This window comes from Monodon monoceros, unplaced genomic scaffold, assembly GCF_005190385.1.
Source record: "Monodon monoceros isolate NGI ecotype Baffin Bay Population unplaced genomic scaffold, NGI_Narwhal_1 Super_Scaffold_7, whole genome shotgun sequence".
Classification (NCBI taxonomy): domain Eukaryota; kingdom Metazoa; phylum Chordata; class Mammalia; order Artiodactyla; family Monodontidae; genus Monodon; species Monodon monoceros.
The window spans coordinates 8073686-8086507 of NW_021703784.1; the positions used below are offsets into that span (position 1 = coordinate 8073686).

At 42.7% G+C, this 12822-nt stretch overlaps 1 protein-coding gene across 2 annotated transcripts in view; it reads left to right on the forward strand.

Moving 5' to 3' along the window:
- The first annotated feature begins 12337 nt into the window (after positions 1-12337).
- FEZ1 (fasciculation and elongation protein zeta 1) overlaps positions 12338-12822 on the forward strand; it is a 40329-nt gene continuing 39844 nt past the window's right edge. The window contains exon 1 of one of the 2 annotated variants that reach the window (XM_029206867.1): positions 12338-12525. The gene's annotated coding sequence lies outside the window, so the exon portion shown is untranslated. The remainder of the gene's footprint in view (positions 12526-12822) is intronic. The other variant, XM_029206868.1, reaches the window with a different exon arrangement.

Consider the following 12822-nt stretch of genomic DNA (forward strand, 5'->3'; position numbering starts at 1 on the left):
TAGGGAAACAAATGCAAGACAGTTTTGTTTGTTGGTTGGTTTTTTGCGGTACATGGGCCTCTCACTGTTGTGGCCTCTCCCGTTGCGGAGCACAGGCTCCGGACGCGCAGGCTCAGCGGCCATGGGGCCCAGCCGCTCCGCGGCATGTGGGGTCTTCCCGGACCGGGTCACGAACCCGTGTCCCCTGCATCAGCAGGCGGACTCTCAACCACTGCGCCACCAGGGAAGCCCTGCTTCATGTTTTTTAAATTGTAGTAAAACACACATAAAATTTACCATATTAACCATTTTTAAGTGTGAAGTTCCATACTGTTAAGTATATTCACATTGCTGTGCAACCCATCTTCAGAAATTTTTCATCTTATAAACTGAAACTTTACACTCATTAAACAACAACTCCTCATTTCCCCCTCTCCCTAGCCCCTGGCAACCACCATCCTGCTTTCTGTTTCTGTGAATTTAATCTAGATACCCCAGAATTTGTCTGTGACTCGTTTATTTCACATAACGCAATGTCTTCAAGGTTCGTCTATGTTATAGCATGTGTCAGAATATCCTTGTTTTTTTCAAGGCTCAATAATATTCCTATTCCATTGTATGTATACACTACATTTTGTTTATCTATTCATCCATTGTTGGACACTGGGTTGTTTACCCTTGTCTATTATGAATGATTCTGCTATGATCATGGGTGTGTCAGGGAGGAAAAACTTTTCCTCTACTCTTTTAAGTTCAGTGCCTGGAGCCTGAGAATTAAACTGACAAAAGAATAAATAACAGGAGAAAAGGCACTTAATTTTTTTTTTCATTTTTATTTTTGGTTGTGTTTGGTCTTCGTTGCTACACATGGGCTTTCTCTAGTTGTGGCGAATGGGGGCTACTCTTTGGTGCGTGGGCTTCTCATTGCGTTGGCTTCTTTTGTTGTGGAGCACAAACTCTAGGCACGCGGGCTTCCGTAGTTGTAGCACGCAGGCTCAGTAGTTGTGGCACATGGGCTTAGTTGCTCTGCAACATGTGGGATCTTCCCGGTCCAGGGATCGAACCCATGTCCCCTGCATTGACAGGTGGGTCCTTAACCACTGCACCACCAGGGAAGTCCCAAGGCACTTTATTTTTATAAATGTTCATGTGCACGGGAGGTGACAAAAAAGAAGTAAAACTCAAAGAAGTGTTTACACTTGGGGGTAGTTTACCCTTTAACAAAGGAAAGAGAGTTTGTGCTTCAAGGGACAATAAATTCTGGGGAAGTGACTAGGAAATATAGGAGGAACTGAGGGAGGACAAGGACTATTTTAGTAAGGTCTGTTTATGGAAACTCATCTTGGTGTCAACTCCCTATCTTCAAAGATAAAAGTCTCTTATCTCTCAAAGGGAAATTTACCCAGTTTTCAGGCACAGAATGTAACTATGTTTTTCTGAGGAAGTGCCATTTTTTGTTTGACAACTGATAGAAGCAGAGAGAAAATTCACCATAGCAAAATCTGAATAAACTAAATTGTATTTCAAAAATGATGTTCTACAACTATGTAAGACAAACCAGCAACAACAAACCTGTATATTTTTAAGAGAAGAAATAAATATTTTGACTTTGGAACTGTGAATGATTTTTTCTTATTTTCTTTATTTTTGAATTTTATATTAAAATCCACTTCTTTATATTTGAGAGAAAATATTGGTGTTTATTTAAATAAAAACCAAACAAACAAACCTGGTGTGGCCTATGATAGTCAACCCAGGGAGGAATACCATAAGGAGAAAAGCAGAATCTCAGACAAGATAGCCAATGGTCGAGACAGCAGAGCATGTTTTGCATTTTGCCATTTTCCTAGCTAGACAAAGAGCCCGGATGTATTATTGTATTTACATATTAGCATGATCTTCACAATGTGGTGTCTATTTGGACCTCACATTAGGTAAAACAATGAACTTGAACTAGGGCCAGGCGCCTCTCTCCCTAGGTTTAGGGAAGAGAGAACTTGAGTGGGGTTAGCAGGATTTGGTCCAAGGTCCAGCCTAGAGACATCAAAGATAAACAAATCTGTCTTCCAACATCCGCTGGACTGAGACCCCTTCGATGCCTTTTTTTTTTTTTTTCCTTGGGGCCATACTGGTCTCTTTTTCTCTTTTGTTAGGTAGGTGCTGCCTATGGGAAAGCAGCAGCTTTTCTTAGTAACCATAGGAACCTTATTGGCATGGCAACCTGGCAGCCCGAGGGAAAGGCAGCAAGGGGAGGAGGGATGGGAGTGGTGGGAGGTAGTTCTATGGAAGAAGGGAGTGGGTAAGCAGGCTTCCTTCCTGCTGAGGAGAGAAAAGGAGGAGGAAAGATGCCCAGCTCTGTAGATGGCCCCAAGGAGAAGCCTCTGATAAGTTTAAACCTCACTCCATAGTCCAGTTCAGGAGGGGCTTGGGGCAGGGTTATAAGCCAGACTGGACACCAGGCCCTAAATCTACTGACCTTTTCTGCCCTATGGCATGGCTCAGCAGCAGCAGGAGAGTCATGGGGCTGGGGGCTGGGAGACGCAGAGTGAAGCATCTTATAACATGAGAGCATATTCTGACCTTAAGGTTGTTTTTGTTTGTTCTTTGTTTTTAAAGTTTTTATTTAAACAGCTTTGATGCAGTATAATTTACATATGCTAAAATGAATGTATTTAAAGTGTTCATTTTCATAAGCTATGACCTATGTGTATACCAATGAAACTATCACAGAAATCAAGGAAACAAACGTATGGATTATCTCCAAAAGTTTATTAATGCCCTTTGTCATCCCTCCCTCTTTCACCTCTCCACCTTACACCCTCCCCCAGGCAACCACTGATCTTTCTGCACTATACATTAGTATGCATTTTCCAGAGGTTTATATAAATGAAATCAACTGTATGTACCTCATTTTGAACTGACATTAAGTTTTGATTGCAGGCAAAATACTATGCGGAGCTTTTGTTGGGCTCTGAGAGTCCAAGCACCTTTTGCTAAAGACGTCTAGGGCTGAGGAAATTTCCAAGTAGTATCTAAAGCAAGAAACAGGTCTATGCAATAATGTTGAGGAAAGCTGAGAATGTAGTAAAAACAAAAACAAAACAAGATCCACTAGGGAGAAAGTACTTCTACTGCAGAGGAAGGAGTGAGCAGCAAGGAAGCTGGCACTGCCCTGATGGTCCTGTTTCTAGGCTGAGCTAGAATCCCTGGGTTTCTGGGTTTCTCTCATGGACAGGTGTGAACTGGGCTATCCTGGGCTGTGGAGTCAGATGCTGCCCTGCCCCTTACTTACCTGTAGAAGCCTCAAACAAATTAGTCTCTTAGAGTCCATTTCCTCTTTTCCTAAGACAGAGGATAATAATACTCTATAGGGCCATTGAGAAAATGAAATGAGATTAAAAACTTTAATAAACAGTAATAGTAATCAAAGCTCCTTGCATGATAGACACACAAATAATAGCTACTCATTACTTTGCTGGCTCTAGGAATGGCTCTGTTTGGCTGGTTCTGTAGCATCGACTGAAGATTTGACCAATTTTTTTTTTTTTAATGCATTGACTTTAAAAAAAAACCAACAGCTTTGGGCTTCCCTGGTGGCGCAGTGGTTAAGAATCCACCTGCCAATGCTGGGGACACAGGTTTGAGTCCTGGCCTGGGAAGATCCCACATGCCACGGAGAAACTAAGCCCATGTGCCACAACTACTGAAGCCCACCTGCCACAACTACTGAAGCCTGCGCACCTAGAGCCTATGCTCCACAATGAAGAGTAGTCCCTGCTCCACGCAACTAGAGAAAGCCCGCGCCCAGCAACGAAGACCCAAAGCAGCAAGATAAATAAATAAATAAATAAATTTATTTTTAAAAAGCTTTATTGAGATATAATCATATATCATAAAAGTCACCCTTTTAAAGTGTACAATTCCATGGATTTTCATATAATCACAGAGTTGTACAACCATCAGCATCATCTGATTTTAGTACATTTTGATCACCTCAAAAGAAACTAAAGAAACTACACACCCATTAGCAGATCCTCTCCATCCCCGCCTCCTCATAACCTCTGGCAACCACTAATCTACTTTCTTTCTCTATGGGTTTACTACTCTGGACGTTTAATATAAATGGAAGCATGCAATTTGTGACTTTTTGAGCCTGACTTCTTTCACTGAACTAAATGTCTTCAATGTTCATCCAAGTTGTAACATGTATCAGTACTCTCTTCCTTTTTATGGCTGAATAATATTCCACTGTATGTTCTTTATGCCTTCATCTGTCAGTGAGCATTTGGGTTGTTTCCACTTTTTTGGCTATTATGAATAAAGCTGCTGTGAACATTCAGGTACAAGTTTTTGTGCGTATGCACTTATCAAGTTTTAGTTCATGGTTTATCAAGCCCCATGGCCTACATATGATCAGATAAAGAAATGGTCAATATGAAAAACAGGTTGACATGATTATTTCTTTTAAAATTTCCCCCAGACTGTACTGTACTTTACTCTTATTCCCCTCCTTACTCTTACTCTCATCTCTCCACATAGAACAGTCTAGTCGATCTCATGCATATTTCCAGATATGGCAGCTGAAATGTTCACAAAGGATGTTTCCCCCCACAAAACATATTCTTGAAGTGTGGAAAGGGAGAAGCAGAGAGGGACAATGATATGTAAGCCAGACATTATTCAAGGACAATTAAAATATCATTTAGAAACATTGCTTTAAACTTTATTGAGATAGGCTATCCATTCAAAAAGTGTACAAGTCAATAAATTATCACACACACAGCACCATTTAGGAATTGCCTACCTTTACCAAAGTGAGGATAGATATAGGGTTCTCAGAAAAAATATGGAGATACAGAGTGCCCAGTTAAATTTGAATGTCAGATAAGCAATGATTAATTTTTTAGTATAAGTCTATTCTATGCAATATTCATGACAGTTTTTTTTTAATCCATTGTTTATCTGACATTCAAATTTAACTAGGTGTCCCATATCTTTCCTTGGAAAATCTGGCAATCTTAGAAGGGGAAATTAAAGACAATCCAACGAATGTAAATCAGTTTTATGACAGGGTAGCAACTGAGGTTTGGTTATAGGAAATCTCAGAATAAAATGGAATTTGGAGTTAATTTGTAGATTTAATTTACTTTGCTCTCTCCCTGGTTTTTGTTTTTTTTTTTAGGATCCTTTTGGCTGCTTCCTCATCCCTGGGGTTTTGTACAACTAAGTGTTGTGTCATCTTTCTTTCTTACAATATCTCTATGAAACACCTAGGAGTCTACACATGGAGAAACAAAGGCAAAGGTATTTAAAGACACTCCAAGATCCCTCAGTGAGTTTGGGGTCAATTTAAACAAGTGTTGCCATTGGTGTTTGAAAGAAAATATAGATTTTAAGACAGAAGTGTGTGAGGGATAAATTGGGAGACTGGGGTTGACACATACACACTACTATATATAAAATAGATAAGTAATAAGAACTTATGATATAGCACAGGGAACTCTACTCAATACTCTGTAATGGCCTATATGGGAAAAGAATCTAAAAAAGTAGATATATGTATATGTATAACTGATTCACTTTGCTGTACACCTGAAACTAGCATAACATTGTAAATCAACTATACTACAATAAAAATTAATTTAAAATATAACTTAAGAAATATAGATTTTAGATTTATTAAATTTAAGAGCAGGAAAGGATTTTATTAGAAGCCCTTTATATTATAAAAGAGGAAACTGAGGTTCAGAAAGCCTAAATAATTTTCCCTAAGTCACAAAGCTTACTAACAGTAAACTTGACACTGAAATCCCAAACTCTGGACTCCTAGTTTATGGAGCTTTTCCCAATTTAAACTAAATTGGGTCCCTTCCCTCTAGTTTTCCTCTCCTTTAATGTGGTCTGGATAATCAGATCAGCCATAATCACACAATTATGTGAAACACTAAACTGGGAATTCGTCTTAGATCTTCCAAGTAGTGGTAGAGCACTAGATTACTAAACAGGGAGCAAATATTTTCCCAATATTTGGGAAATAAATAAATATTTATTTACAATACATATTAAATAAACAACAATAATAAATAAACAATAAATAAACAACAATAATAAATAAGCAATAAAACAAATATTGTTCTAAACAAGGGTTTCCTGAAGGATTTGAGAACAATTTCTATTCATTTTTTTTTTAGCTGCAAAGAGCTGCCATTATCAGATTTGGGGGTGATATTTCTTTTCTAACAGACAATGAGTGAGATTCCTCTGATTTATGCATTTTGCATTTTATCCATGTCCAATCATTATACCCAACGAACAAATTCTTACCTCGTAAAGAAGCTGGATTTGTCTGAATATGCAAATCTAAAAAAAATCAGCAGATTTTTGAATGATCATAGATTGCCAAGCCTCTCAAAGCTTCTGGTTTTACATTCATTCTATGTCCAATTGCTTTGTGTGTTTCTAAGACAACAGTTAGTACTTGGCCTCATCAACTTCTCACACGTTCCAGGAATCTGATCAATATCCAAGAATGAAGTTTTCCTTTCACAGCTCTACAAAGCTCAGTCTCAATGCCACGCCATGTCAAGGATCTCGCAGGATATTCTTTAGTCCGTGTATTTCAAAGGGAGCAATCTTGCCCATCACCAGCCCAGCATACCTCTTGGTGTTCAGTGTGGTTAATCTCTCATCTTGTAGGACATGACGACTAGTAGAGACTGGCTTATTTGAATCCTGGCTACAATGACTTTGTGAAAAAGACTAACTGTTGAAAAGAGACTTTGGGGAAGAGGTGAGTTTTTTGCTCATCATTTTCACAGGGTTGAAAATGCTTTGTGACCCAGAGTCCTGCCTTAGAGAAGACAGCTGTGGCCTAGAGCAGGATTTGCAGAGCATGCTGGGCTCTGAGGGTTTGCTGGTGAAGTGAGTTTTACATGGCTAGACTGGTGCAGTGAAATGGCAATTTTTTTTTGGCATTTTTATTCCTTCAGGTTTGTTTCTGAATCATCTCTGAATACCAGGGCATCCTGGAGATAGCAGAAAATAGAGATTTCCTGAGATTAGGGGGGTGGGAGTCAGTCTTCTGGGGTTTATACAAATGATGTCCCTGCTTGGACTGGGGAGGGTCTCTCTTAAAGAACCAAAAGTTAACCTAAAATTGCGCTGGTGGAGCTGAACCATGTCATGAGTGGTCTCCCCTCATGACATGGCTTCTAGGCTCTGTTTCCTATTGTGAGTAGGTGACAACAATAGGCCTATTCTCTCCCGGTTCACCCAGGACACATGCTGATCTGCGTTGATGGATCACTTGGCAGCCACCGAGTAGGGAAGATTAATGACCTTTCTTTTTTGACCACTGTAGATCTAAAAGCTTCCCCCACACTGGGGAACCTCATTTTCCTTTTCCTGGTAAAATCTGTGGTTCTCCTTTCTTGAAATCTTCAATTCTTTTCCTATATAGAAAAAAAAATGTCATCACATTTACATTTATGGAATTTCCACTGTCTTAAGAGACCTCATTCTTTATTTGCCAGCAGCTCATGTATTTGGTCATTTTTCATCAGAAAACAGAGGTGACTATTCTGGAATTTATAATTGTTATTGGGGGTGATTTATTGTCAATTTTTGTAATACTGCTTATTGTTTTTGAAAGTAATATGGTCTTGTTCTCGATGCATGTGCTTTGTGGTAGGGAGTAGTTACCTGCTGACTAGATGGCTATGAATGGAACTTGAATCTTGGGGAATATCCCATTTCCCTTCTGGAAGCTAATCAGGGAGTTTAATCGACCCTGGAGCTTGAGGACTGAGATGCCGAATATAGGCTTGAATTGAATGTTGGTGTTCAAGAACTACCAGTGATAGAAAAATCAAGTAGTCTTACAATGTTAGGAGGTATGAGCTCATCTTTATTTGCTGGGCTGTGATTGAAGTAGGTTTTCAGTAAAGATTCAGCAGTTCATTTCCAGAATTTCATGGAAAATTGGTTTCTTCGAGAAGGATCCTTTAGAGGAAGATAAAACAGGATGAGCACAATACATATCATGTTATCACTGAATTTCTAAACTTAAAAGGCCATTTCTAGCCTTGAAAGCCATTTTTAAAAAATGGAATGGGCAGCCCTGTGATGTCAAGTTTCTCATCATGAGAGGCCTCTAAGTAGAAGCTGTGTGTAACATAATCTAGGAAGGATATTGGTTTCTGCATCAGGTGGGTGTTTAGACTAGATGACCTTTAAATACTCTATATACTCTAAGATACTTTGATTCTATCAAGTAGATAAGTTCAGTTCAGGAACTAAAATAAGCCATGTTATCAGTGTAATTCTAGGAGTGATTGTACTGCCAACAACCAGTGGTTTGTACCTTATAACCCAGTCTTAATTTTTTTTACTGGAAAGGCATGTGTGTGACTTTTCACATATCCAAGCTTTAGTCCTGCTAATTCCCTCTGTAGGAAATGCAGCCCCATCCTAGCAGAACGTTCACTCACTCCTTAAAGATTTACATATAAGGTAGTGGTTCTCAGCTGGGGCGATTTTGCGATTTTTTTCAGCCCTACAGGTCGTCTGGAGACATTTTTGGCTGTTACAACTGGGGGGTTGCTACTGGCATCTAGCGGCCAGGGAAGCCTGCGGCATACAGGACAGCCCCCAATGGCAATCCCCTAGCCCAAAATACAACAGTGCCAGGCTTGAGGATCCCTGGTCTAAGTTAGGTGACCTTTTGGGCAAACCCCCTGCTCTAGTCCCCAATATCACATAACAATCACAGAGCTTTGTTTAAAACACTTGATATCTTCTTTAAAACACCTTTGTCCACTGGGAGTGTCATTTATTTAGAAACTTTTAAAGCTCTAGGAACTCTTAACACGTATAAAATAAAATTGGACTTACTCCTATTGGAGAAGTGGGGAGGTGGGAATAGCTCTACCTCTCAGTTCTATGGAAGATTCTTGAAACTCCTAACAACAACACACAAGCAGCCCTTATCAAGCACTTCCATACACTAGGTCCTATGCCAAAGCTTTACATGGATTGCACACAGGACGTATTAATATATGTTGAATGTTGAATTATTTAATTCTTCTAGGGTTCTGGATTTGTTTCTTAAGACTGCCTTAGCAATGACACCAAATCATTAGATTTCAGGCCCACCTTAATTCAGTATGATCTCCTCTTAGCTAATTATTTCTGCAAAGACCCCATTTCCAAATAAGGTCACATTCTGAAGTTTGGGGTTGCTACGGTCTGAATGTTTGTGTCCTCCCCAAATTCACGTGTTGAACACCTAATGCCCAATGTGATGGTATTAGGGGGTGTGACCTTTAGGCAACCTCATGAATGAGGTTCCTCATTTCCATCTGAGACCATAATTACAAGAAGCACCTTTAAGAGCCATATTTCTTTCTTTCTTTTTCTTGGGGGGGGTGGGTACGCAGGTCTCTCACTGTTGTGGCCTCTCCTGCTGCGGAGCACAGGCTCCGGACGTGCAGGCCCAGCGGCCATGGCTCACGGGCCCAGCCGCTCCGCGGCATGTGGGATACTCCCGAACTGGGGCACGAACCCGTGTCCCCTGCATTGGCAGGCGGACTCTCAACCACTGCACCACCAGGAAGCCCTTAAGAGCCATATTTCTAACAACATTCTGTTCATGACAATATGTATATGTTCTATGGTGATAGAAGCTTTCTTGATAACTCTTCTTTTTTTCTGAGCCTTTGCCAGAATCACCTTTAACCCATATTTCTACCAACAGTGTCTTCAAGACAACCTCGGCTTTTTCTGTCATGTGCCTCAAAATTCTTCAAGTCTCGATCTCTTTCCCAATTCCAAAGCCATTTCCACATTTTAAAGTATTTGTTATAGGACTTCCCTGGTGGTGCAGTGTTAAGAATCCGCCTGCCAATACAGGGACACATGTTCGAGCCCTGGTCTGGGAAGATCCCACATGCCGCGGAGCAACTAAGCTTGTGCACCACAACTACTGAGCCTGCGTGCCACAACTAGTGAAGCCCACGCACCTAGAGCCTGTGCTCCACAACAAGAGAAGACACTGCAATGAGAAGCCCGCGCGCCGCAATGAAGAGTAGCCCCTGCTCGCTGCAACTAGAGAAAGCCCACATGAAGCAACAAAGACCCAGTGCAGCCAAAAATAAATAAATTTATATAAGTAAATAAATAAAACACTCCCTCCTTTTTTTAAAAAAAGAAAAATGTGTTACAGCAGCACCCCACTACTGTGCACCAATGCCAAATCAAATCCCAGAGATAGAGTTTTGGGTGAAGAAGAAAAGAATAGTTTTGTTGCTTTGCCAGGCAAAGAGGGACACAGCGAGCTCCTGCCCTGAAAAACTGTGTGTCTCAACCCAGGAGGATTTGCTGAGGAGTTTTATAGCAGTGGTTCAAGTGTGGGGTTGCCCATAAGATCAGGGTGTGTGCAGGGCCTGCACTCCTTTAATCTGGTCTCAGGTAATCTCTTGATGAGTTTCTTTGGTTCCTTTAATCTGGCCTCAGGTGGTCTTCTCTGGAATGAAGAATACTGACATCTTCCATTTCTTGGGGGTTTTAGTTCTATAAAGAGCTTAAAGATATAGTTATGTGTATCCCTTGAGATGGAACCAGGACCTGTCCCAAGGCTGCACTATTGTTTCTTGGCTGTTCCTCCCTTATCTCTGCATCCCCTCCCTTCCCTGATTAGCAACTGTTTGAATCTGCCCTTTGGAACTCAGGGAAGGTCATGGAGGCTGGAGTCTATTCCCTACAAACAAGAAATGGGGGACATGGGAAGGATTCTGTGCCCAGGAGCCCCACAGGGTCCTGCTCGGTTTCACTACCAAAATCTATATTACTTTCCTATGGCTGCTGTAATAAATAACCACAAATTGGATGGATTAAAACAAGAGAAATTTATAGTTTCATGGGTCTGGAGACTAGAAGTCCAACATCAAGATGTCAGCAGGGCCATGCTCCCCCTGCAGGCTCTAGGGAAGAATTCTTCCTTTCCTCTTCTGGGTTCTGGTGGTTCCAGGCAATCTTTGGTGTCTCTTGGTTTGTAGTTGTGTCACTCCAGTCTCTGCCTCCTTCATCATGTAGCTTCTTTCCTGTTGCTCTGTGTCCTCTCTACTTATGAGGACATCAGTTATTGGATTTAGGACCACCCTAATCCAGTGTGGCTGCTTCTTGACTAACTACATCTGCAAAGATCCTGTTTCCAAAAAGAGTCACATTCTGAGGTTCTGGGTAGATTACACTTGGGGGGAGACACTATTCAACCCCTTACAGTTTCCAAGTAGCACAGTTTGGAAATCAATACACTAAACTCTGCACCTATTGAAGGCAGAGTTTAATACCCTCCCCGCCCCCCCCACCCCACACCCTCCAGCTTCTAGCACACGCCATAGAATGCTTTTTTAAAAATGCTGCCTGGAATTCATACCTCTGCGTTCACAGCATCATTATTCACAAGAGCCAAAAGGTAGAAAAAACCCAAATGTCCACAGAAGGAAGAATGGATAGAGAGAATGTGTTATATACATACAACAGAATATCTCTCAGCCTTAAAATAGAAATGGAAATGGAAATGGGATTCTGCCACACGCTGCAACATGGATGAACCCTGAAAGCATTACGCTAAGTAAAATAAGCCAGACACAAAAGGACAAATACTGTGTGATTCCACTTACAAGAGATACTGAGAATAGTCAAATTCATTGAGATGGAAAGTAAAATGGTGGTTACCAGGGTCTGCAGAGAAGAAGGAATGGGGAGTTAATGTTTAACTGGTACAGAGTTTCAGTTTGGGATCCATGAAAAAGTTCTGTAGATGGATAGTGGAAACGTTCGCAGCTTTCTCGGCCTGAAGCCAACCCCACCCTGCGTCTTTGGGAGGTAAAAGCGTTTATTACTTTTGACTCGAGGTCTGAACCCGGTTCAGCGTGGCAGGCATCCTTTCACTTGCTCACCCCAGCCCCCAGCAGAATAGAAGGGGGAGGCCAGAAAGTCCAGGGAGGTCTTTGAGTGTGTCTGCGGGCATCCGCCTGCCCATCCACTCGGCCACCCGCCTATGCTTTTATGGAGAAGCTACAGTGCCAGGCCCTCCCTGTGAGAAATCCACACTGGGAGTTATTGCAAGCGCACATCTTGAGCTTCTGAATATTCATGAGGGAAGCAGAAAGACCAATGCTAAAGGGGGGAGAAATAGTAATTCATAAATATTAATAAAGACAGGCCACATGCACCAAGTAGGGCTAGGAATGTTAACGAGAAGATGACGTCCGGGTCCTGCGCGTGCCCGTTGGGCGGGTGCCCGGCGCGGGCGCGGCCCCCGGAGCCCGGGCACGAGCGCGGGGGAGGTGGGGGTGGGGGAGGAGGGGGGCCGGGGCGGGAGGAGGGAGCGGAGCCGGGCGCCGGCGGAGCTGCGAGGGGAGCGCTCGCTAGCTCGCGGCTGCCGCTGTCGCTGAGCTGCGCTCCGGCCGCTCCCCGCGGCCAGTGGATGGGGGTGTCCAGCTGAGCCCCGCGATCCGCCTTCCTCCTCCAGGACCCGCACAGGTGCAGTCGCGGGGGGCGACCTTAATCCAGACGGACCCACTGCCGTGGGTGGGGGTGGACGGGGGTGGGGAAGGAGGCCCCGCGACTTGGGATGCTCCGGCCGGCAGGTCTGGAGGCGCCGAAGCTCCTCACCCAGGACGGTCCCATCCCGGAATCGGAAAGGGAGAACCCGGAGGCCGTCGCCCTCCTGCCCAGCCCTTCACGGGAGAGCAGCGGGGCGCAGCGCCCGGCGCCGGGAGATACCGGATGATGGGCACTTCAAGCATCATCGGAGCCGCGGCCCCCCAGCCAGGCGTG